General features: G+C 44.5%; 1 long non-coding RNA gene across 1 annotated transcript in view; it reads right to left on the reverse strand.

Annotated features, from left to right (window-relative positions):
* The window catches only part of LOC139041275 (uncharacterized), a 36,409-nt gene extending 16,901 nt beyond the window's left edge, over positions 1 to 19,508 (reverse strand). Inside the window, exons 1-2 of the long non-coding RNA XR_011496115.1 lie at positions 19,406 to 19,508; positions 16,973 to 17,077 (exon numbers count right to left, since the gene is read on the reverse strand). This is a non-coding gene — a long non-coding RNA (uncharacterized lncRNA). The remainder of the gene's footprint in view (positions 1 to 16,972; positions 17,078 to 19,405) is intronic.
* Between the last annotated feature and the right edge of the window lie 7,218 nt (positions 19,509 to 26,726).

A 26,726-nucleotide genomic window follows, 5' to 3' on the forward strand; every position in this document is an offset into this window, starting at 1 on the left:
TCTGCCCTCCAGTTCTTGTTTGTGCCTTGGTAGATTTTTTGACCATTACCTAATGCAGGCTCTGTGCCAACCACTTCACAGGCTTTATCTCCCTTAATCCCCAACTCAGCATTGAGGTGGATCCCACTATTAGCCCTATCAGATGGGTGGAGACACTGGAGATGATTAAAGAGTCTAAAGAACCCGCCCAAATGCACACAGCTACTGAGCAATGTCAACTTAAAAAGTAAATCGGCCAGTTGTTTCACCCACAAAAGGAGCTTACTTGGGAATAACCAGAGCAATTGCAATTCACAACACGCAAGCTATGGCCAAAGCAAGGGCAAACCCAGAGAAACAAAGCAAGGGGCTTGCTTTTATAGGGGAAAAGGGGGAGCAGGGAAGGGCTGTAATAAACAAAGAGTCCATTGGAAGAAATTGGGAATCCAAAGTATAAAGGTTTCTCATTGGTTGGGCTGCTGCAGTTTCTCATTGGCTGGGTTGTTGCCGGGTAAGGAGAGAAATCTTCCTCCCTTCTGCTGTGTAGTAAAGCAGTAAACACCTTCTCGTCAAAGAGGCAAGTGTGTGTCTCTTCCTGTTTGGAGTATAATTGACCATGTATGGATGTCTGATGGGGTGTGATAGCTCCCCCTACAGGCCTTCCTGAATCCAATTTAGTCCAGGTTTCTTTTATTAATTTCATAGTGACAGGCCAGTGTCTGACCCCAGGACCATGTTTCTTCCAAGCCCTCATTCTTCATGTCCATACTCCAGAATCAAATTAATTGGGATCAACCAGGACAACCAAATGTTACAACTCCCTCTGATTTGGGTCCAGATCTTGCTTCTCTGGACCCCCCGTTCTCGCTGGTCCCTGTTCTTGTCCCCACCCACCAGCATGGCTACTGAGGAGCTTGTGGGATCCCTCAGAAGGGTCCAGGGCCCTGCAACTGAAGGTCACTCACCCAACCCAGTAGAAGTGTGATTTTCTCCATGTTGCCTGATAGGCCCAAGCCCCGCTGGCCCACAAGGACCTCAGCATCTCTGTGGCTTATGCCAGGGACATCCCAGCTCCATCTTCTTGTGCTTACTGCTCTTTTTGACTTTGGTTCTGAGTGTCCCTTTAAAGAAATCTGTGTCAGTTTATGTGGAAATATAACTTATGGAAAATTATGTGGCCCTGGGCCACAACAAATACAAAACTCAGCTTCTGCCTTCTTCTCTGACCACAAACTCAGCCTTTCCCAGCGCCAGCCCTTCCCACAGCACTGTTCAGTGTGAGTGTGGGAAGAAGTGCCAAGAAGAAAGGCAGGAAGGGGCACTTCCTGAGTGGACTGTGTGAGTCTATTTACATGCTCTTTCCCTTTAATACACGCAACTTCCCTGGGAATTGAGTATCGCTCCCCCATCGTACTGCTAATGAATCTCAAGGTTCAGGGAGGTTAACTGTGAGGGCTGCCATTTCTCCCTGGCATGGGATGGTGAGGCAGGCAGGTGAGCACTCAGGGTCAGCCAAAACCCCTTCTCTCTCCGGGTTCACATTCAACACTCCTGGAGCCCTGCATTGGGTGTGGTCACACTCACAGAGCTTACTGTCCAGTGGTCTTGGTGCCATTAGCAAGGTACATGCTGCTCTACTGGAAGTGTAAAGAAGGGAGCCATCTCCTTCTGTGAGGGGCAAAGGATACGAGATGCTAGCAGGTGAGAATTCTGGTCCCAGCTCAGCCATTCACTCCATGTGGCCTTAGACAAACATCTTCCCCTCTCTGGCCCTTAACTTTCCCATCTGTGCAATGAGGGCATGTGATTTGTTGATGTCTGATGGGCTTGGCAGCTCTAGCCCTCTGGCATCTGTGGGGAAGTACTCTTGGATCTGGACCATGAGGAACTGGTATTACTTGGGAAATACTTTTCCCTAAAATGGGAAAGACAGGAAGGAACTTGTCCCGTTGGTCCCAGCTCAGGAGGGTGTCTAGGTGACAGAGAAATGCAGAAACCTGATCTAGTAGGAATGGGGAACATGCAAGTCCGTGGGGTAACTACAGGGTCCTCTAGGCCGGGCCCGCCAAAGGCATGGGGTACCAGACAGTTGGAGGACGAGAAAAGGGATCTGCAAGGGGAACTAGAACAGTGTCAGGTCCACGCCCAATCGTTGCTGCAGCCCCTGTTTTATGTGTTCATCTCCTGGTCCCCATTCACCCCAGTTGTTTCCTATAACTCAGGGGTTCTTAATCTGGAATTCGTGCCCTTTGAAGTTGCTCACAAAATGATACGTGTAGGTGAGCATGAGAATTTCTCTAGGGCAAGAAGCTTTCATTAGATTCTCAAAAGGCTTAGACACACACACACACACACATACACACAAGGTTAAGAACCACTCCTCCCAGTCAAACACATCCCTTCTCCAGCCACCAGCTGCACCCTGGTTCAGGCCCTCATCATGGATATCCTGGGTTATTGCAATCACCTCTTATGTGGTCTCTTTGTCTCCGGACTCATCTTCCTCCAATCCAACATCCACAGAGCCCTCAAGGTCACCTTCCTGAAACTCTGCTTTATCAGCCTTCCTTGGCTCTGCATTGTGTCCAGATAAAGTTCTAAGAGTCTAGCCCAGCTTGCAAGCTCCTTCCAAACGTGGCCCCTAATTTCTTCTCCAGTCTCACCTCCTGACAATCCCCATCCCTATGCTCCCTTAGCTGGAGCCACATCCCACGACGTCACAGCTCTACGGCTTGCATATTCTCTTCTCTCTGGTAGGAATGGCCTACCCTCCTTAATTTGATGAACTCTTAGGATGTAAGTGCCATGAGAAAAAGCTTAGTCTGTTTTGTTCTTTCCACTATCTGTCACATAGTGAGTGCTTGACACATGTAGGCATTCAGTACATATTTGCTGTGAATGAATAATTGAATGAATGAATCCTTCGGGACCTGGATCAAGAATCCTCATTTCGTAAAGCTTTCCCTGACCACCCCCGGTGGAGGTGATCATTCTGTTGGATCCATACCTCACTGTACTGCAACTCTTTTCATATTATATGTGACATTATTAGGTGACATTATATGTGTCATTATTATATGTCATTGGACCATAAACTCGAAGTTCACAGACCCAGTTTGATTTTTCTTTATATCTCCAGTACCTAGATGGGGCTTGACACCAGTTGCAACAAGTAAACGTATTTTAAATGGGTGAGAAGGTGAGTGAATGAATACCCACTCAAACCCAAACGCTAAGCAGATCTTCCTTCATGAATCCATTCCTTCCCCTGCCCCCAATTTGATGTGATTTCTAGCTTCTCCAAGTTCTCCTGGCGTTTTGTCAAACCCTCTCTCGTGGACTGATTTCAATCTCCTCCATGCTAAGAACTTATCAGAAAGCTCTCCCTACCATTCTGCACACTCCTTGAACCCTGGAGAGGCATTATTCTGCTCTGTATCCACCGCCGCCCTTGCTTGCTAAGCCAGCCCTAGAACGACTCTCAACACTGTGATATGTTACATGGGGTCGTTGTCAAATTGAACCACAATTTGTTCCAGTTTTTTACTGGATCTATAATTTAATCTCCTTAGACATGTGACAGCTTCAGTTTTTCACAAAATCTTGCTCTACAAAGAAGAAAAAGAAGACCCACTGGCCAGTATGGAAGCTGCTGTGGGAGCATTCAGCTCTTTGCATCTTTTCCGTGCACACACCTCCAACCAAAACTGCTCAGAGGAGGGCCAGCCAAAACCCCCCAGGAAACCTGACACAGCCAGGCATTCACACTTGAGAAAAAATAAAGATGCAGAAGGAGAAAAAAAATCATTATAGGCTCAGCCATCACACAGTGAGAAGCACTAATTATTCTGTGTAGCCTGAGTTTTTCTTAGTAGGCAAACTCCTTTGAATATTAACAAATATTTATTTAGGAATTAATAATTGACATCTATTAAAGCATAATTTATGGAGAGTGAATTCTCTTGGTTTGGGTTCCCACTACTTGGCTACATCTGGCTGCTCCCAGAGTGACTTCTTCTTTTGTTAAAAGCAAGATACAGGGGGAGAACTGAAGCAGGCGACAGAGCCGCGCCTCAGTGACTGCACAGAACAGAGCTCAGTGGGAGGGCCCTGGGGTGGGGCTCAGCCCCGGCTCTGCCACTCCTGTTCCTGTGGCCTTGGGAGAATTTCTTACCCTCCCGAACCTCCCTTCCAAGGCTAAGAAATAGATGTCTTTATGTCTACCTTTATTTAGGTGGACATGCTTGGTTGCTAGTCAAGGAAATTAGTTTGAGTTGGATTGAGCAATAAAGGGGAATTTGGATAAGGAGCTGGCTTATCTCCTGAAGCCCTGCTCAGGGATACGGCTGGGCCTCAGGACCCATGGCTGGTAGGCCCTCAGCTCTCTCTCTGCCTCTCATCTCTGCTCTTCTCCATGCACCTGCTGTTCTCGTTCCTTCTTTGGTCCCCATGACAAAAGCAGGGCCTCCTCGCAGCCCCTGAGCTTTCCCAACATGGGTGCAGGCACACAAGATAGTGTGAACATCCCTCTTTGCCCCCATTTCCACCTTGTCCCTGTGTGGTGCTGGCTGCTTAGTGGTGAGGTGCCTGTCATACAACCAACCAGGGACAGAGGCGCAGGGTCACATTTACTAAAACGCCCTCCAGGCACCACAGTTTATTCATTCATGCATGCATGCATTCATTCAGCGACGCTGACTGAGAGCCTACTGTGTGCCAGGCGCTTTCTGGGAATGGGGCAGAAAGGAGTGTGGGTCAGAGAGGCCACTCTCGTCCATTAGAGAAGCGGCATCCACAGAGAATGGGTAGGAAACCACGTGCTCTTTCACCTCTGCATGGCCCTGCGAAAGGCAGTGACAGCTCTCGGTTTCCACGAAATTGTCAGTGTTCTTATGATATTAGACATTTTTAGTGGAAACTAATAAGAAATCAGAAAAGAAGAAAAGGAGAAATGGAGAGACAGAAAAGAAGGAAAAAAGGGAAAGTCCATGGAAACAGAAATGAGAAGGAAGTTGATCTTGAACCAATATAAGAATTATTTTTACACTTGAAGGTTTTGAAAGATAAAATCAACAGTGGGGAGCTCTCCATCACTGGAAAGTATTCAAGCCAAAACTAGATGTCACCCAGTCAGGGCTGATATATGGGTCACTCAAACCAGAGAAGAGATCCACAAGGTGACTGAGCAGGTGCTGCCCCATTCCACAGTTTGGGTACCAATCTTCACAGTCAAATTCAAGGTCTTAGGAGATGCCACACCTCTGGACTTCAAGGAAGAGGCTGCCTGTCACCATCCCTGACCTCCCAAGACAAGAGCTTACACCTCATTTTAACATTTAAAATAAAAACAGCCTTTCATCTCCTCCGGAATGCAAAACTGGGAATTTGAGGGAAATATGCAGTTTTCATTATGTTAAAAGATCTACTCATTACAATCAGGATAAGAGGATGTGAATAAGACAAATTGATCACCACTTTAAATGTATTAATCAGCTTGCAACTCTTGTCACCAGTCAAAACAGAACAGCCAGACATTTATTCTGTCTCAGTTGTGTTTCAGAATCCATTCCAGGAGGTCACAGAATCGGGGAGCCTCCCGAGGCCGTTTATGGGCAAACAGCTCAACACACTGCAAAAGGTCTGCCTGCTTGGAATCGGACGAAGAAGATACAATTAAATGTGTTTACTCATTCCGCAAATATTTACTGAGCATATTCTCTGTGCCAGGCATGGTGTACGGCTGTGGCGATACAATGATAAGTCAGAGCTGGCCCTGGCCCTCCACATTCCCACAGCTTAGTCAGGAGGCAGATGTGCAAGCAAATAATTACAATAAAGAGCAATGGGATCAATCAGTGGTCAACATGGAGTGCTACAGGCCTAAGGACCGATCTGGAGATTGTGGCTGTCCTTGGATGGCCTGGTGTGAAGGATACTCTCTATAGATGCTGTCTAAGCTTCAGGTCTAGGAAAGAAACAAGGCTCTAGAGAGCAGAGAGGCCAGCCCATCTCCAGAGTTCAGGATACCAGGGGTGCAGTAAAGAAGACCCAAATACCAAGGTTAAGAAGAACGTGTCTTCTTCTGGTCTGGTAGGGGTAATGTGGGCTCATATCTCTGTTTGCTGAACTACCATACCTGGCCCAAAGGGAAGCCACCAACCTGGGCCAACCCCTGCCAGGCAGTGGCTTCCTTCTCTCACTGTCCCTGCCATCATAGGGCCTCAGAGCTCCGGAAGCTGAGGGGCAGTTGGGTCTAGAACGAGGATCAGCACAGAGAGGGAAGTTGATGGAAGGATTTATTCAAACAATAGGAAGAAGGTGGGTGTCCCAGCAAGTGAGCTTCTGCGGGATGTTCGACCAGGAAGAAGTCTCAGTGGCTGGGTTGAGTTAAGCCTAGGCGGGGTTCCCATACCTGGGACAGTCTCCATTCTCAGAGGGCACAGTGTCAATTCAAGGACTCAGATGCAGGGGAACCAGGGGCAGAGCCACTTGCCAAGCCTGGGGCACAAGGTGGCAGCTTGGCCAGAGTCAGAGCACGCCAAGAACCAGGCTCATTGTTCAACACCAGCACCTGTGCTCTTCCCTGCCTGAGAACAGGAAGGCAAGGCTGAGCTGAAAGGTGTGGGTATCTCACCCTCAGCTGGAGGTAGTGGGAGCTTCAGGAACAGAGCACTTGTAGTTTGGCTGCCAGCCTTCCCTACTTCTGGTCAAGGCCAATTCCCAGGAGAGTGTCTCAAATCCTGGAGGGAGATTCAGGGTAAGCCTGGTGTCTCCCCATATTGAAACCCTTTGCCTGTAGACTGTGGACTCAGGCATCAGTGGGGACAGGAGATGGAACCACTCAGAAAGGGAGAGTAGGCCATAGATTTCTTTGTGTGCCTTTGCTCCAAGCCTCATGGGAAACATGGAAGGCCATTTGGGATCGAGGAAAGCCAGGTGTCTTCCGACATGGTCGCTTTACTCCAGGCAATCCAGGAGGCCAGACATCAATCCAACGACTTGAACTTTACAAGTTACTGATTTTTTTTTAACTTCAATTATCTGCTGTTGACGATTCCATTATGGGGAGAGAGAGAGGTGTAAACTCGATCTAGGGGCCTCTGGAGTAGGGCATTTATCTGGCTTTATGAGGCTGTGAGAGACCATAATGCATGTTTTATGGGCCTATTCTCATTTTTAATCTTCTTTGATAAGATCACTGTGCTAGAAGGATACAGAAACTCACAAGCAGGCCCAGCTCAAGACAGACAATGATACTGGCTTGGGAAGTTTTGCTCACTCAAGTGGGGTCTATGGGGAGCTCCCTGCATGTGGACCCTTAGAATCCTACTTTAGCAGGGCACAGTCTAGTCCCACCCTCCCAGACATCCCCCCCATATGGATCCTGGGTGGTAGCAAGCATGAGAGGGCACAGACCTCAGCCTGTGACAAAGTAAAATCACCTTAACCTCTCCTTTAGGTCACAGCAGCAGCAGCATTTTCTAATGAGTAGCATATGCAAAGAACAGGAGAATATGGAATTCATACACGTAGAGACAGATGAGGTTCCAGGAACAGACTTTCGATCCTAGCTCTTAGAGTCAAAGGTTGATGGAACCCCATCATGCTCAGCCTCAAACATCTCCAATCATGTCCCATTTGGGTCTTTCAATCCTATTCCCTGCTTCAGTTCTCCCTTTGGAAGAAGGAGAGAGCATGAGCACTTGACGAGTAGGCAGGGACAATCCACCCTCACTAAATCTCGGCATGGTCCCTCCATTATCTCGTCTCCTCTGTGGCCAGGTTGGGGCCCTGTGCCAGGTCCACAGGCTGGGGGTGGAAGCCATTGTGTTGCTTCCAGTTCAAAGCTGTAAAGAACGGGTGTGAATTCTCCACCCTCTCTTGCCCTTCCGCAGTACAGGAAGGGAAGACCATCAACATATCAGAAGTAAATGGTGGAACAGCCCTGATCCACGTCATTGTCAGAAAAGTGCCTCCAAGAATGCTGCCTGACCCCTATGGCACTTGGTTAGGAACTGAGATTTGGCAGCTGTTTGTTTCTGCTGTCTGGTTTAGCCTGGCCTGACTCATACACTGAGCACCTTCTGTATGCTGGAACTGCTCTCGGTTCTTTCCTATAAATTATCCCCAACAATCTATGAGTGTCTACTCCAAGAGTTTGGGCCTGGTGCACTTGGAGTGTCATGGGATTCCTACATCCCCCAAGATTCTGCTTCTTCCTGTGTGCCTCCAGGTCTTACGCCAGACCCCCTAACGCTAGAGACTCTTGGATTCTGTCTGTTCTTAAGGATTCGCCTGAAAATCCAGGCAGCTCTCTTGACCTACGGTCACTATCTTTTGCCTTGGGCTTGACAGTCTCTCGATGCCGGAAGAGTCACCATTTTACTGAGTTCAGTCTACTGGAAGGTGATTGAAGAGTGTATAAAACATTAACTTTCAGTCAGACAAATCTGGGTTCAAATCTGAGCAGCATCACTTCATTCATTCACACATGCATTCATTGCACGTAAACAGCTGTTAGCGCCGAGGAGTACATCTCCAGCTTGGACTGCTCCTCTAAACTCCAGATGCAAGTATCCTGCTGCCTTCTCGGCATGTCAAACACAGCTAGAGCTCTGGATGCCCAGAGCTTCCTCCAGACTCCCCCCTCTCAGTAAGTGGTGCCTCCATCAGCCCAGATGCTCAGGTCAGAAGCATCCTTGAATCATCCCTGCCCCTTCTCACCCTATACTCGAACCACCACCAAGTTCTGTAGATTCTACTCCAAATATCCCTCAAGTTCTTGTCTCCATTTCAGACGCATCATTCTGGTCTAAGCTCCTATTCTCTCCCATCTGAAATGTGATGCCTCTTTATGAATTGCCTCTTCGCTGTACTTCTCATTGTCCCACTCCATCCATTCTCTGCCCACAGCCTAAGGATCTACTCAGAATCTATTAGAGGCTTTACATGGCCTTTAGCAGAAGAATTCCAAATCCACATACAGCCCTGAGCCATATGGGTGCCCGCTGCTGACCTCACGCCCTCCTCTCATTCTCTCTAAGAGGCCATGCCAGCCTCCTTCCAGTCTCTCATCAGGTCCTCTAACGCACCGCCTCCTGCCTCCGCCTGGAGTGCTGTCTTGCTCCTGGCCTGACCACCTTCTGTCATTCTTTTAAAACTCAACTTAAATGTCACTCTCCCAGGGATGCTTTCCCTTAACTCCCAATCTAGACGTGGTCCCCACTATAACTTCTGATCACGTCCTGTACTACTCCTTCATTTCACAGGCTATACGTGTGTATTCATTTGTTTAATGTCATCTCTTTGATTAGACCATAAGCTCCATGGAGGCAAGGATGACCCGCAGTGTCTGGTACAGAGTGTGGGCTCCATATACACTGTTGAACGGGGGCAGGGGTGCTTCTTCGCTGGAAAGCAGGTGTGCTGTTGCAGGGGTGAGCAGGGGTCCCAGCTTCAGGACCAGCTAATGTGTACATGTGCAAGGACTCTACTGTAAGAAAAGCTCTGAGAAGTCCATATTTATGAGATGTCAGAACGGGAGGGTGGTAGATATAAAAATAGATTCTAACCCAGGTTTCTTCCCAGGAATCACTTAATAGTTAACTTTCACACAGCGCTTACCACGTGTCGGGTATTATATATGCATGACCTATTAATCCTCATGAAGACCCTAGGAGATAGGTTTTGCTTTTGTGTACATTTTAAAAATGAGGAATCTGAGACACAGAGGAGTTTAGTGACTTACCCAAGGGCACACAGCTAATAAGTGGCAGAGCCAAGATTCTAGGCTGGGTTCTCTGTATCCAGAGAGTGCCCTTAGCCACTCTGTGCTATTCTAGGAAATGTTTCTTGGTGCTCTCTGTATTGGAAGAAGACTGACAGATAAATTTTAGTCCAACATCTCAGACAGACACTTAAAATAGGGACGTTTCATCGGGATTCTCAGAGTTAGGGAGGCACAGTATTTCCCGGCAATTGTCAGGAAGCTGGGTGGACGTGGCTTCTTGTCCTGACCATCACCATCTCACGGTGTGACGCTGGGCGCCTCACGTCCCTCTCAGAGCCTCTGCTGATGCTTCCTCGGGAAAAGTTAGAGGTGGGACTAGTTCATCTCTGAAGTTTCCTCAAATTGAAAACTCCAGACTCGTGTGCATTTCTGAGGAGCGATATTAAATAAAATCCTGACTCCCTTTTCATTCAGGTCCAAGAAATTAACCAGAAGCACCCACTTCTAGCCGATCACTTAGGTACAGAGGGAGAGTTGACAAATGAATCAGAGAGGAAGAGACCCGGGCAGAACGGAGGAAAGAGAAGGGTAAAAAGAAAAGTGAGGAAGCAAAAAAGAAGGATGGAGACAAAGAAGAGGAACAGAGTGAAAGTGAAGAAAGAGAAAAAGGCGAGCCAGGCTGCCCCGCTGTGGCTAGGAGCGCAGGAGTTTGCAGACCGGCTGAGTTGCTTCCGAGTGAGGACGGCAGTCAGAAGCTTTTGAGTTGCTTTGAGCCAAGAGAGAGAAATGAAAAGGATGATTTAAAAGCTGCAAACACGCCGAGCAGAGATGGCCGATACAGAACAATAAGTGTCCTGGTCAAATTGCCGTTTGGAGTATCTGTGTTAGGCCGTGTTTGTAGTCTCTGCGTGTCGGGCGATGGAGAACCCAGATTGTGGCCGGGGAAGTCACACAACAATGGGGCTCGATGTTTTGTTTCCACTTTTCAAAGGCGCTCCTTTTTTTCCCTGCTGGTGATAAGGCCCAGGAAATGGTTAGTGACATGCTCGTGGGAACCTCTGGAAAAGAATACACAGCGTATCAATGGCGCAGCCGCCGCCCGGGAGCCGAGCGGGTGGGTGGGGGAACCGCAGGCTGCCTGCGCGGGCTGCGGCGGTGCGATAGCATTGAGGAGGCCCCCGGAGCCGTGCGCCCCTAGTCTGGGGACCGGGCCCCTTTATCCAGCCAGAATGGGTGGAAGGCCAGACAATGTAGTGCTATATTTGGTTTGACAACAAAGGGGCCTAGAAAGATTTGATAGTGCAGGGATGGCCGGGAAGGCGGCGCAGGAGGCAACACAATGAGCCTTCGCAAAGGTATTTAGCCAGGCCCTTTATCCAGAAACACCCAGGGTATGCATGTCGTTGTGATGTCTAATGGCTTTTGTCTGCACCGGGGCTCTGTTTACTAGAGTGAGGTCCCTGAGCAGGGCTGGGAGAGGAGGCAGGGTGCTCCTGGTGCCATGACACTTAGGGGCCACCTGAAGCCACTCTCCAGGACCAAGTCGTCTCCTTCCCCTGAGCCCAGGCTCCAGCAGGCCCGGAAAGCCCCAGGCCATGGGGAGGTGGGAACAGGAAGAGCTGGACGGGATCTTTGCAGAGAGGAAGCAGTCAGATGAGACTTCCCAGGAGGAGGGGAGGGACGAAGGTGCAGCTTCCCTAGGGTAGGGCAGAGGGCCTTGAATGGCATAGTGTACAAAGTCCGGTCTCTCTGGGAGTTGCGGCCAGAGAGAAGGCAACAGGCACAAAGGCCAGGCCCTGAGTGATAAGGCTGGGAAGAATCAGAGGAAAGTGCTCCAACGTGTAGGGGCTGCAAGCAGGACTTCTGCTGCCCTGGATCCTGGGGCCATCTGGGAAGAGGGGGCGGCCTGGAGAGAGCAGCCTTAGAAATGCAAGGAGTGGGCAGTGGGGTCAGAGGGGAAGCCTGGCTGTACCAGAGAAGTGTTCCGGACCGGGGTGCGGGAATGGAGGCTACCACCCTGGCATATTTAGGGTTTTTATTTGAAAACTCTTGCCTGGATGCCCTCATACTGGTTCCAGGAAAGGCATGTGGCATTGAGGTGGGAGGGGGGATAAAGGCTGGGACTGGGACGGGACAAGAGAAGACACAGTCTCTTTGTTCTGCCAGATGACCTCAGGAGTCATGGGCCCATGAGACCAATCCCCCTGTTGCAGCTAGAGAAGCCAGGGACAACACAGTCTCCATCGGAGCGGAGATCCCGGGCCTGGGAGCTCTTTCTTCCTAATGTCCTCTTTGCAAGCAGGATTAGCTTTGTCTGTGGACAGAGCTGCTGCAGAAGTTCCCTACTGAGAGGCCTGCCCACCTTCCCTCTGCTCCCTTAGGCTCATTGCTAGGACCATGAGATCCTCCAGAAGTGTGTCCTTATAAATTCCTTCTCTTGTACAATTTTTATCAGTTCCATCCGTCCATCCATCCATATAACAAAAATTTACTTCACTCCTAGGTGCCAAGTGTTACACCAAATACTGGAAACAGAACACGAGCTCCTAAATCCTGGCTCCTGAGTCATCAGACCAGTAAGGAATAAAGTGGTCTAAACACAAAATGACCATGACAAAATGACCGTGACAAAATCAGAACAGCAGTTGTATAGTAGCTCAGAGGCGGGAGTATCAAATGCTATTGAAGAAAGCATGAGAAGTCTTCCTGGGAAAAGTAATATTTAATAAATAAGTGATCTGTATCTATGCTCTGCGCTAAGCCATGCACCCCCCCCCCCCACATTTATATGTTGAAGCCTTAACGCCCAGTATCTCAGAATATAACTGGACTTGGAAATAGGGTCTTTAAAGAGTTAATTAAAATGAGGTCGTCAGCGGGGGCCCTGATCCAATAGGACTGTTTTCTTCCTAAGACGAGGAACTTTAGACACAGACACACACGGAGCAAAGATGATGTGAGGACACAGGGAGAAGGTGGCCATCCACAAACCAAGGGACGAGGCCTAGAGGAGAGCTTTTCCTCCTGGTCTTCAGAAGGAATCAAGCCTGCTGACACCTTGATCTCAGACTCCCAGCCTCCAGAACTGTGGGAAAATCAGCTTCTGTTGTGTAATCCAGCCAGCCTGCGGTGCTTTGTTATGGCAGCCCCAGCAGCCTAACACACTTGTCACCCCAAAACATTGTGACATTCTTCTAGGGAAGGAATTCCTCTTGAGTGTCTGGCACAGTGTTTGACACATAGCAGATGCTTAATAAGTGCTAACCTGAATGGAACAGCAGTTTATTTTTACTCCAACTATATCAGCCTCAAATAGAATGTGCCAAGTTGGAGGACAGCCCTTCCCTAAACAGTGCCCGATCTTTTATCTCAGCTTACATTATCCATACACAGTCAGTAAGTCAGTTAGTAATTTAGTCAACATATATTGAGAACTAATTATGTGTTAGGCACTGGAAATTATAGTGGGAGGAAAGGGCCTCTTGGATGAAGAAATTCCCCCTCAGCTGCTCCCCAAAGCAGGGAATGCCTCTCACCAGGGCCACAGCTCCATCTGCCATGGGCCCACGCTGGAGGACAAGTTTGGCACACTCTGGGACGAAGTCCATGGCCCAGCCTGGCCTTCACACAGGCTCAGCAGAGGGCTGAGGCAGCAGGCACAGGAGCCTGAGGGCGAGCACGGGCACTAATAAGGGGCCTGACAGGAGAGCCATTTCAGATATGGGACTGACTTGACTTTGTGAATTCCCTCTTGCTGATTCTGGAGAGTATTTCTGCTCTGAGGGTGAACTCAGGGCTGACAGGGACAGACCTGTGGATCCCCAGGATACTGTCAGGAGTTTCAGCTTCTCATTGGCAGGCATCCAGCTGCTGGTGCAGCTTAGTGACAGGAAAGATGTGGAGTAATTGTGAGTGTTAATGAGGACTAGGGAGCAGCCAAGAAGCAACATGGTGGTATCTGCCACAAACCTCCTATACCTACAGCTTTGGAGACAAACACTTTGGGTCAACCCCACATACATTCACACAAATACACGCATACATGCCAACCCATGTGCCCTCATACACTCCTGGGAGCACGCACAGAGGTCAGTGTGTAAAACATGCACATTGACATGGCACCTGCACATATCACACTGGGCAGGAGTCATGGGCACAAGACACACAGACATGCTCACGGACACACACACACACACACACTTACATTTCAAAGCATACGCTGAGGCATTAAAAATTAAATCCAACTAATGTCTGAACTATAGTGTCTGAGTTCCAAAAGAGTTACTATAGCACGGAAAATTCATCTCTCGTCGAGGTCTCTATCCTCTTCGATGCTTCAGAAAGCCCTCGTGGACCAGAGAGTAACACAAGTTTTTTCACCACTGGGATTAGGGTTTCCTTGTCTTCTGTACGGGTCTTTAAGGAAAACATATGGGAATTGTCTCTAATTCCTTTAGAAGATGTAAAATGCCTACCAACATACAGGATTACCACCGTTATTGATGATTTGGGGAACAGAAAGACAATGCGATGCAAGTAAAAGAACTGTGCCCTAGGACTCGGAAGTTTCGGATTCCAGTCCCAGTTTTGCTTCCCTTTTGCTGGAGTATTGGTTTGGATCCAGGATGACAAGTTTCTCAGTCTCTGATGGCTCTGTTGAGTATTCTAAGGCTATGAACAGGTTTAAAAAGGAGAATGCTATGTTTGATTAGTAATGTCGAATTTAGGCTCAGGATAAGGATGCTTCTGACCCTTCCATTTCTATTTCTTCTATTTCTAATAGTCCCTAAGTGTATAAGATGGTTATCATTACCCAGAAACTAGAGGACTAATGTTCAGTCTACTTTGAGTCACTTGTCTATGGCACTGCCAACTCATTAGTCAAGACAGGGACCACACACAAACCTCTGTTGTCTCCTCATCCTATCCGTCTAGTTCTTCAGCCCGAGAATACCTCTGAATCATTAATAATGCTTTTTGGTTTTGTCACCTAAATGACTTCCACTGAGACTTTATCACAGTGGCTGAGTTCATCATCTCTGTATGTAAATGGAAAGATGCCCCCGAGGACTCCCCAAAGCTGTATGTTAAAGGCCCACCTTGTGGTTTCCAAGAGAGGTACAGGGCTGCCTGGTATGCAGTTTGCACAGCGGAGCTCCCACTGCCACTCTATGAAGTAGAGTTTGCCTCCTGGATCTGGTGACACTCCTGGTCCCTGAACAACATTTACAGTCTCTAGGCTCTGGGGGTATGATTCACACTGATGGGAGAAGGGGGAGCAGAAAGACTGGGACCCCATATGATTCTAACAATACCTGTAGCAAAAGGCAACACCAACAAAAAAATCCAGCTCAGGCAGACCTAGGCCTTTAATTCTACCCACCGACATACCAGCTCTTCTCCACTGAGTCAAATGGAGTCTCAAGAGTCACTGAGCTGTTCCAGTGTGCCAGGCACTACACCAGGCGTTAGGCACTTTGCATCACTTAGGACATTTAACATGTTCCACATGCCTATTGGGTAAGTAATACCTGCATTTCTCAAGTGAGGAAGCTGAGAAGGGAGGCTGAGAGACTGCTAAGACAAAGTGGACCTGGAATCAGTACTCATGTTGGCCTGACTCCACACTAATATCCTGCCACCTGGGCAGTACTGCTGTAGAGTTATGAAGGTTATCCTGATTCACCATTCTCCAGGGCAGGGCATACAGGCATCCTCCACAGTCACTTCCAACTGGGAGTGAGTCCTATCAACCAGAATTCTCCCTGAAGCAGTGGATCTGACACTAAACAGAATATAAAAGATGTCGAGAACTGAATTACAGGATGAACCACCACCCAGGCCCAGACAGGCCACTGAGCGGTGCACACATGGGACAGATCCATATAGCATTGCAAGATCTTTGAAAGAAGAGTTGATATAGTCACCAAAATTCACAAAAGACTTCTTGGAACTTGTGGCCCAAACTCAATCAGGCCAGTTGCCTGCTAAAACTAAAACAAACCCATTCTACGTAGTTTTAAACAAGACCCAGACTCACATAAAATGATATTCAAAATGCGCAGGATATAATCCATAACTGCTTAGTGTATGAATAACTAGGAAAATCTAAACTCTCAGGAGAATAGACCTTCAACAGACTAACAATATTTCACCAAGGTAACACAGATGTTGAAATTATCAAAGACTTTGAAGCTGCCATTACAAAAATATTCCAAGAAGTAAGTGAACACTCCTGAAACAAATGGAAAGATAAAAAGTCTTGGGGAAGAAAGAGAAGACATAAGTAAGAACCAAATGGAAATTTTAGAACTCAAATATACAATAACAAAAATAAAAAACTCACTGAATGGCCTAACAGCACCAAGGAAAAAGTCAGTGAACTTGAATACAGATCAATAAGAATTACCCAATCTGAAAAACAGAGACTAAAAAAGAATACACGAATAAAAATGAAGAGACCCTCAGGGATTTGTGAGATAATGCCAAAAGTTTCAACATTGGTGTCACTGGAGATGGAAGTGGAACAACAATTTTAAATTGCTGAAAAAAAGGAATTTTCAACTTAGAAATTAAAATATCCTTTAGGAATGAAGGTGGAATAAAGAAATTTGTTGCCCATAGACTTGCCTTAAAAGAATTGATATAGAAAGTTGTTTAGACAAAAGGGAAATGAGACTAGAGGGAAACTTGGAACATCACAAATAAGGGAAGAGCAATAGTAATGGTAAATATCTAGTTAACTATGATAAACTAATGTTCTCCTCTCAAATTATTTAAAATACGTATGATGGTTGAAAACAAAGACCATAACATTGTTTGATGGAGTTTTCAATGTATGTAGATATAACACTTATAACAACCGTGACATGAAGTGGGGAGGGTAAGGAACCTATATGGTGGTAAGGTTTCTACATTCCACTTGAAGTGGAGAATATTGATTCTAAGCCAACTCAGACGATAAGTATATATATTTTAATTCCTTAGTAACCACTAAATAAAAATAACAGCTTTCCCCTACTATCTGAAAATAGAGCATTCCTATGAAAGCTTTCCTAAGCTGAAAAAGCAAAGAAGCAATCACCATTCGTTTATATGGGAAACATTTTTGAGCATTCCCAGACCCCCAAAATAACCTATAAAATTGTACCAAATAATACATAAAACCTAGAATAACACTAACGTATAGTGAAAGCAAGAATAATATAAATACACAGTCTATATAATGTAGAAACAATGTATGTACAGTATAGTTTCGCTTACCAGAATCAGGAAGACAGTGAGCACACCAGAAGGCTGAGATGTGGTGGCGATTATGGGGTGTTAGGCTGACTTATCGGAGGCTGGGGTGCTGGGAGGTACAGCAGACTGTGGTGTAGGAGAGAGAAAGAGGGTCATCTATTAACGTCTCATCATGGACTGATTCCATTAGCATGGGCAAATCGCTAACATCCACACCTTCTTCTGTGCCAGACCACCTTGATGTCAAAGGTCAAAGTTCACTGTCTGCTGTGGCTGCCATGGCTGGTGTGCTTGAAATATGACAGTATGCTTGACTGCTTAGCCTCAATAATGCTGACTGCAAAAAAAATGCTGAATGCTATTTTTGCTTTTCATCTTTTTCGGTAAAAGTGAAAATCTTTTTTGTATTTCCTTCTTGGTGAAGACAGGTACAGTTGGTCCTCTGCATCTGTGGGTTCTGCATACACAGATTCAAGCAACCACGCATGGTGCAATGATTACAATTCACAGTTGGTTGGGAATCCTTGGATGCAGAACCCATGGATATGGAGGGCTGACTGAGGAACTTGAGCATCCCTGGATTTGAGAATCTGTGAAGGGGGAAGGGATCCTGGAACCAATCCCCTGTGGATACCAAGAAATGACTCTACTAATCTGGGGCTTTCATAAGAGTCAATTGCATACAGTGAACTTTTGAATAGTGAGGGAAACCTGTATACAAAAATATATTGTCAAAAACACAATAGATAAATAAAATTGGAATAATTAAAAAAATTTTCAAACAATCCGAAAGGAGAGAAGGAGAAACAAAGGAGAGAAATCAGAGGGAACAAATAGAAAACAAATAATAATATGGTAGGCCTAAATCTAAACATAGCAATAATTGCATTTAAATGTGAATGATCTAAACACACCAATTAAAAGCCAGAGGTTGTCAGAATAGATAATAAAAAAAAAGGTCCACTTTAAAGCTGTCTACAAGGAACTCATTTCATATACAGTAGTATAGGAAGGTTAAAAGTGAAGGGATGAGAAAAGATAGACCATGCAAATATTCATCAAAAGAAAGTTGGAATAGCTATAATAATATCAGACAAAGTAGACTTCAGAGCAAAGAAAATTATAAGAGTAGTAAAAAGATATTACAGTACGATAAGAGTCAATTCACGAAGATACCATCAGTCTTAAATGTGTATGCACCTACCAACAGACCTTCAAAATATGTAAGCAAAAATGAACTGAACCAAAAATATAGACAAATCTACAATTTTAGTTAGAGATTTTAACACTTCTCTCTCAGTAATTGATAGAACAAATAGAAGGAAAATCAGCAAGGGTATATAAGAACTGAACAACACTACTAACCAGCTAGATCTAACTGACATTTAGAGAACACCCCACCCAAGAGCAGAAGCCACATTCTTTTAAAGTTCACAAGGATCACTTTCCAAAATAGACCATATCCCGGGTCATAAAGCAAATCTCCACAAATTTAAAAGCATTGAAATCATATAAGGTGTATTCTCTGACCAAAAGGGAATTAAACTTGAAATCAATAACGAAAAGGTAACAGGAAAATCTCTAAATACCTGGAAATTAAACCACATACTTCTAAATCATCTATGGATCAAAAAGGAAGTCTTAAGAAAGATTAGAAAATATTTTTACCAGACTGAAAATGAAAATACATGTCAAAATTTGTGAGATGCAGGGGCTGGCCCTGTGGCCGAGTGGTTAAGTTCACACGCTCCGCTGCAGGCAGCCCAGTGTTTCATTGGTTCGGATCCTGGGCGCGGAGATGGCACTGCTCATCAAACCACGCTGAGGCTGCATCCCACATGCCACAACTAGAAGGACCCACAACGAAGAATATACAATTATGTACCGGGGGGCTTTGGGGAGAAAAAGGAAAAAATAAAATCTTAAAAAAAAAAAAAAATTTGTGAGATGCTGCTAAAGCATTACCTAGAGAAATAGTTATAGCAGTAGATACTTATATAAGCAGAGAAGAAATATCTCAAATCAATAAGCTAAGCTTCCACATTAAGTAGCCAGAAAAAAAGTGTAAAATAAAACAAAGCAAGCAAAAGAACAAAAATAAATATAAAAGCAGAAATCAATAAAATTGAAACCAGAAAAAAATAATTTCAGTGAAACTTTAAAAAGATCAATAAAATTAATACACCTTTAGCAATACTGACAAAGACAAGAAGATAAAAGACTACAAATTGCCAATATCAGGAGTAAAATAGAGGCTATCACAACAGACCCCACAGTCACGGGAAGGCTAGGAAGGGTATTCTACAAACAACTCTGCACGTATGAATTCGACAACTTAGATGAAGTGGACCACTTCCTTGAAAACTATTAACTTACCCAAGATGAAATAGATCATTTAAGTAGTCCTACAACTATCAAAAAGTTTGAGTTCATACTTTAAAAGTATACTTTTACCTTTGGAAAAAGAAATCTTCAGGCACACATGATTTCATTGGCAAATTCAGCAAATATTTAAAGGAGAAATAGCACCAATTCTACATGCTCTCTTACAGAAAAGAGAGGAAGGAAGACTTTCAATTCCTTTTATGAGGCCCACGTTACCCTGGCACCAAAACCAGACAAAGACATTATAAGAAAAGAAACTGAAAACCAATAGCCTTTATGAACATAGATGCAAAAATTCTCAGCATAAAATTAGCAAATTGAATCTAAGTTAAATATTAAAACCATGATAATGGAGCTTATCCTGGGAATGTAGGACTGGTTCAATAATCAAAAATCAGTCAACGTACTGCACCTTATTAATATTTTAAAGAAGAAAGACTATATGGTCTATCAGTTTGACAAATTCAATATCCAATTAGGATTTTTTTTTAAAAAGTCAGCAAACTAGGAATAGAAGGAAACTCCCTTAACTTGACAAAGGAAATTTACGAAAACCTACAGCTGCCATCATGCTTAATGGTGAAAGACTGAACGCTTTTCTCCTAAGATCAGGAGCAAAGGAAGCATGTCTACCCTCACCACTCCTGTCCAACATCATCTTAACCAGTGAAATAAGACAATAAAAATAAATAAAAGGCATAGAGTTTGGGGAAAAAAATAAAGCTGTCCTTATTCACAGGTGACGTTATCATCTATGTTAAAAATCCATAAGGATATACCACAAAAAGATCTCCTAGTACTCTAGAACGAATAAATTAGCTTGGCAAATCATAATATACCAAGTGAACAGACAAAAATCAATCAAATTTCTATATACCAGCAGTAAACAATTAGAAATCAAAATTAAAGGAATGATATCTTTTACAACGGATCAAAAAATAAAATAAAATACCTAGGCATAAATCTAACAATGTGTATAATATATATATATGCTTGAAACAGCAAAACTATGAACACAGACATCAAATAAAACGTAAATAAATGGAGACACATATCAAGTTCGTGGATTGGAACACTCAACATAGTGAAGACGTCAATTGTCTCTAAATTGATACATAGATTTAATGTGATTCCAATCAAAATCCCAACAAGATTTTTGTAAATATAAACAAGCTAAGTCTAAAATTTATGTGAAATTAAAAAAGAAGTAGAACTGTCAGAATAATTTTGAAAAGAAGAATAAAATTGGAGAAATCATACTACCTGCTTTTAAGACGTACTATAAAATGACTGTAACCCAGATAATACTATAGGTGAAGAAATAAATGCAACCGAATAGAATAGACTCTAGAGACAAACCCACACAAATATGGCTAATTTATTTTTGCCAAAAATGCAAAAACTACAATGGAAAAAAGATAGTCTTTTAAAAAAATTGCACTGGAACATTTTGAAGTGTATTTACATAAAAAAAAATCCACCTAAATCTCACACCTTACATAAAAATCAATTAAAATTGAATCATAGATCTAAATGTAAAAATATAAAACTATGGAATTTTAGGATAAGATATGGGGAAAAAACCTGTGTGACCTTTGTTATGGTGGTGAGTTTTTAGATATGAAACCAAACATTCATTTTATAAAATGAACACTGACAAATTGAATTTCATCAAAATTAAAAACTTTTTATCTAGGAAAGATACTGTTAAGAAAATGAAAAGACAAGCTATCGACTGGGAGAAAATATTGACAAATCACAAATCTGACAAAGGCATTGTATGCAGATTATATAAAGAATTCTCTGCACTCAACAGACAATGAAACAAAAGAAAACAAAAAAACACAGTTTGAAAATGGACAAAAGACATGAACGGAAACTTCACTAAAGAGGATATACAGATTGCAAATAGCCACATGAAAAGATATTCAACATCATTAACCATGAGAAAAATGCAAATTAAAATCATGATAAGATACCACTGCAAACCTATTAGAATAGCTAAAAAAAAAAAATCTTGTCAATGTCAAATGTTTATGAGAATTCAGAGCAACTGGAACTGTCATATATTTATGATGGGAATCCAAAATGGTACAGGACTCTGAAAAAGTTTAGCAGTTTCTTATAAACATGCTATTACCCAGGAGCCCCACTCCCAGCTATTTACCTTGTGTGAACTTATACTCTCACAAATACATATATGTGCATGTTTATAGTAGCTCTATTTACGATCATCAAAAGCTAGAAACAACTCAAATGAACCTTAACAGGTGAATGAATACGCAAACTGTGGTACTTCACTCAGCAACGTAAAGAAATAAACTATTGATATAAAAAAGACTCAGATAAATCTGAAAGTTATTCTGCTAAGTAAAAAGACGCCAGTCTCACTAGGCACATACCATATGATTTCATGTACACGATAGTCTCAAAAAGACAAATTGCAGGGATGGAGTACAGATGCATGGTGTCAGGAGTTGGGAATGGGAGGAGGGTGACTACAAGAAGGCAGCATGAGGGAATTTTGGGGGGTGATGAAAGCGTATTGCATCTTGATTGTGTAACAGTTATTCAAATATGTACATGTATTTAAACTCATAAAACTGTGTGCCAAAAGCGTCAATCTTACTATATGTTAGTTTTAAGAGAAAAAAATAAAGTCTATATTAAAAATGAAGAAAGATGTAAAAATAGTAATCTAAGCTTCATGTTGAGAATCTAGACAAAGCAGAACAAACTAGATCCAAAATAAACCGAAGAAATGAAATGATAAAAATATAAGAATAAATTGGGAAAATGTACAAACAGTAGAGAAAAATCAACAAAATCAAATTCCGGTGCTTTGAAAGTATTGAACAGTTGATAAGCCCTTAGCAAGACCAGTAAAGCAAAGAAGAAGAAAAAAACCCACAAACTACTAATTTTATGAATGAAAAGGGAGACATCACTATAGATCCTAGAGACGTTAAAGAGATAATAAAAGAAAGCTATGAACAACATTATGCCAATAAATTCACAACTTAGGTAAAATGAACAAATGCCTTGAAAAACTGACTTAAAGAGAAATGAAGACGAAAAGAAAAAGAAAATCTAAATTGCCCTATATCTGTTAAAGCAGTCACTTTCATAATCAAAAACCTTCCTACAAAGAAAACTACAAGTGCAGATGATTATACTAATGAATCTTATCAAATATTTAGGGAATAAATAAAAACAATTTTACATAAAATTTTTTAGAGACGATATTTGCAAACCATATATCAGATAAGGGGTTATTATCCAAAATAAACAAAGAACTCATACAGCTCAACAACAAAAAAACCAACAATACAATTAGAAAATGGGCAAAAGATCTGAACAGAGATTTCTCCAAAGAAGATATACGGATGGCCAACAGGCATATGAAAAGATGCTCAATATCATTAGCTATCAGGGACATGCAAATCAAAACTACAATGAGGTATCACCTCACTCCGGTCAGAATGACTATAATTAACAAGACAGGAAACAACAAATGTTGGAGAGGGTGTGGAGAGAAGGGAACCCTTGTTCACTGCTGGTGGCAGTGCAAACTGGTGCAGCCACTATGGAAAGCAGTTTGGAGTATCCTCAGAAAATTAAGGATAGATCTACCATATGATTCAGCTATTCCACTGCTGGGTATTTATCCAAAGAACTTGAAAACCCAAAGGCATAAAGATACTTGCACCCCCATGTTCATTGCAGCATTATACACAATAGCCAAGACTTGGAAGCAACCTAGGTGTCCATCAAGGGACGAATGGATAAAGAAGATGTGGTATTTGTACACGATGGACTACTACTCAGCCATAAGAAATGATGAAATCCAGCCACTTGTGACAACATGGATGGACCTTGAGGGTATTATGCTGAGCGAAATAAGTCAGAGGGAGAAAGTCAAATACCATGTGATCTCACTCATAAGTCGAAGATAAAAACGACAAAAAAAAAAACAACACATAGCATTGGAGATGGGACTGGTGGTTACCATTGGGGAAGGGGGGAGCGGGAGGGCAAAAGGGGTGACTAGGGTCACATGTGAGGGGATGCACTATAATTAGTGTTCGGGTGGTGAACACGATGTAATGTATACAGAATTTGAAATATGATGTACCTCCGAAAAAAATAAAAAATAAAATAAAATAATAAAACCCCTTCTAGGTCACAGGACATTTATTAATAGTGCCTTGGGGTCATTACAGGTAGAAGCGAGGAGAAGAAAGCAGCAGTGGGAAGACAGATAAATCAAGCTGTGATGCGGACCGTGATGAAGACAGTCATGGCCAATCCCGTGGGGATCTCTGCAGCTGGAACTGGCCTTCAGAGTTTTCCAGACTTGGGTTGAGTTGGTCAGGGCTCCGTGCTTCCACATCACTCAGTCATGGGAAGAGCTGAGGCGAGGGGGTTTTCCACGGCTGAGGCAGGCCCTGAAGGTGGCGCTGACAGCACTTCCAGCAGGTGGGGCGCCAAGTCCTCCATTGCAGGGCCGTGTGAGGCAGGGCATCGCAGTGTCCCAACTCTCTTGTATTCCCTTTCTCCACACTCTTGCTGCTATTCCCGGCGGCTCCCATGGAGGCCGTGCCAGCTTCCTTTCCTCCTGCTCCTCCTCCTCCTTTTTCTTCTTCTATCGCTTCAAGTATTCAAACTGTTCTAAAGCGAGAAATTGAAGAGTACGAACCAACCAAAACCAAGTCATTTGATTCTTCAAGCTCACCCTATTTAAAATGTCTCTCCTACCCCTTCCCCGGCCTGACTCTTGGGTTGGCCTGCAGGCTGGAAAGGGCTTCTCCAGTCCCTGCTTGCCCCTTGCTCCGTCTCCTCCCTGACACCCCCTGGCACTCCAGGTCCTCTCTCCTGGAGAGGGTCTTGTGGGATGTGAAGGCAGCGTAGCGTTTGAGGTAGCTGCTCTCAGGAAGGTGCTCCCAACAGTGCAGGGCATCTCTGAGGGAGCAAAGGGAAGATGCTGGTGGAAAAAAGAATAGCCCGGAGGTTCACTGGGTCTAGATCTGATCCTGACTCTGCCGCATATCCCTCACCATGTCCTACATTCCAGGAAAGTGTCAGGACTGGATAGAACCAGAGGTCGTCTGTCTCTACCCTCCTTGGACCTTAGCTGCCTCATCTCTAAATAGGGTGGTAATGTGGTGCGAATAAGCCATTTCCCGTTGGGTGTGTCCAACTCTATAATTCATTCGCTTGGTGAGAGCTAAGGCAGGAGCGAGGCTGCTGGTGCACTGGCTGGCACACGTGCTCGCCATGCACTGGCGCACACACTCTCTTCTCTCCTGCGTGTAACAGCATCCTTCTCACATCTCACCCTTGAGGGTTGTGCCCCGGCCATCCTCCCCACAGCCACGACCCCCCCGCCTTGGGGTGGGAGCTCTCTCTCAGCGCTGAGGGGAGTCAGAGCACTGCAGATATTGTTCTGAGTCAATAACAATGGTTACCACGATAAAGACACTATCACTACACTTAACCTGAGCCAGGGACCACGCTAAGCTCTTCAGCATTCTATTGACTCCTCACAAGAAGGCATAATAGTTACTACAAGTATCCTATTTTACAGATGAAAAAAATGAGGCCCAAAGAGGTTACTTACCATTTGATCCCAGGTCACCCAGCTGGAAAGTGGAGAAGGGCCGTTCAGAATCCAGGCAATGACTCTAGGGCCGGCGCTTGTCACTCCCTGTGAAGGTAGGCTGCCTCCCTGAAACTCACTTGCTCTTTCTGTCTAGACAAGCAGCTTGCCTTTTATTGTTCATTTCTTAGGCCAAGAAGGAGAAGAGTAAACAGTCCTTTAGTCCCTACTATGTGCCAAATACTGTGCAGAGTACTCCACATCCATCATCTCAATTAGGTATTCCCCCCACTTACTGATGAGCGAGCTGAAGTTCAAGGAAGCAGGAGAAACTTGAGTGAGGTTACACAGCTCATTACCGGCAGTGAGAACATTTCAACCTAGGCCTGACCCTGCTACTCAACCAGCCACTGCCCTAACACGTGTTGGTGCCAGTTGACTGCAGGGTAATTCAAAGCATATGTAGAATCCTTGCCTGCAGCCTGCAAAACACATTAGCTCTCTCACATGCTCCCCCATTGTCGCTAACTCATTGCCACCTCCTCAACTTTGCTCACACTGGCTACCTCTCTCCCACCATGTCCTCTGTGCTCCTTCTGCCTAGTCAATGACCGAGGCCATCCAGGAACTTCAAGGCACTGCCTCCTCCAGGAAGCTTCCCTTGATCTCTCTTGAGCAGTAACCTCTCTTTTGTTTGAACTCAGAGTGCCTCATTTTCTTAACTTGTGAAACATCCCTCTTGAATTGTTAATTAGCTTTGTCCTTTCAAGTTTTTTACGTAATGCCTTATTCCCAAAGGTGCTGAAAGTTCCTAAATGACAGAGATGGGGTATGCATAACACGCCATTGCATTTCTATGTGCAAGGTACGTGGTGACTTGGTATGCCACCTCCTCTGAGGGGGCTTTCCTAATAAACCTATCTAAAACAGCAGCCCCCATCACTCTTTGCCCTCTTGCCCTGCCTCATTTTCATAGCTGGCATTCTCTAATATAGCTCTTTGTATATTTCTTGACTGTCAGTTTTCCTCACTGGAATGTAAATTCCATGAGGGCAGGCACATGGCTCTGTTCACTACTGGATCCTGAGACTCTAAAACAGGGCCTGGCTCACAATAGGTGTTCACATTTGTTTTGAATGCTTGCCTCAATGGATTAGCAAGTGACAGACCCTAGAGTACAGTCAAAGGACCACAGCTGCTGTCATGGGGTAACTACAGGGGACCCTGGTGGCGGTGAGAGTTGATGGGAAGAGGTTCTTCAGAAGCATCAAGATCAGAAACTCAGAACAGCATGTGTGCTCGAAATGTTTTTGCTCTCTACCCTTCTTACCCTGCTCTGTACCCTGGGAAGACGAGCTTTACAGACTCAGTGCCTGGATTCCCTTGCCCTTTGGCTTCTGGCTGAGTTCAGTCAAGGGGAGGATTCATCAGTAGATCAGAAGGTGGAAGGAGACAGAAGTTGGGTCTTCTCTCCCCGTTCCCTCCTTGCCATGTTTCTCTACTGAAGGTCTCACTCCATCAGGGGGTCTCTCCCACAGCTACAACTCTCGCCCTGGGTCTGGTGACTGCTCCCTCCCCTTGTCTCTTTCCCTAGGGGTGGTAACAGCACCCCACAGCTGCTAGCCTCAGGGTGCTTCAGCATCCCTTGTTAGTTGCCTTGACCCTATCTAGTCCTTTGTAAATCATCCCTTCATTAAACTCTTTTAATCATCTTTCTCAGATGGGAGAGAACCTGCCTGTCACGGTTCAAAAAGCTCTTTGATGAGCAGCAAGAATGAGAGGTCAAGAAGG

Source organism: Equus asinus, chromosome 20 (assembly GCF_041296235.1).
Source record: "Equus asinus isolate D_3611 breed Donkey chromosome 20, EquAss-T2T_v2, whole genome shotgun sequence".
Lineage (NCBI taxonomy): Eukaryota > Metazoa > Chordata > Mammalia > Perissodactyla > Equidae > Equus > Equus asinus.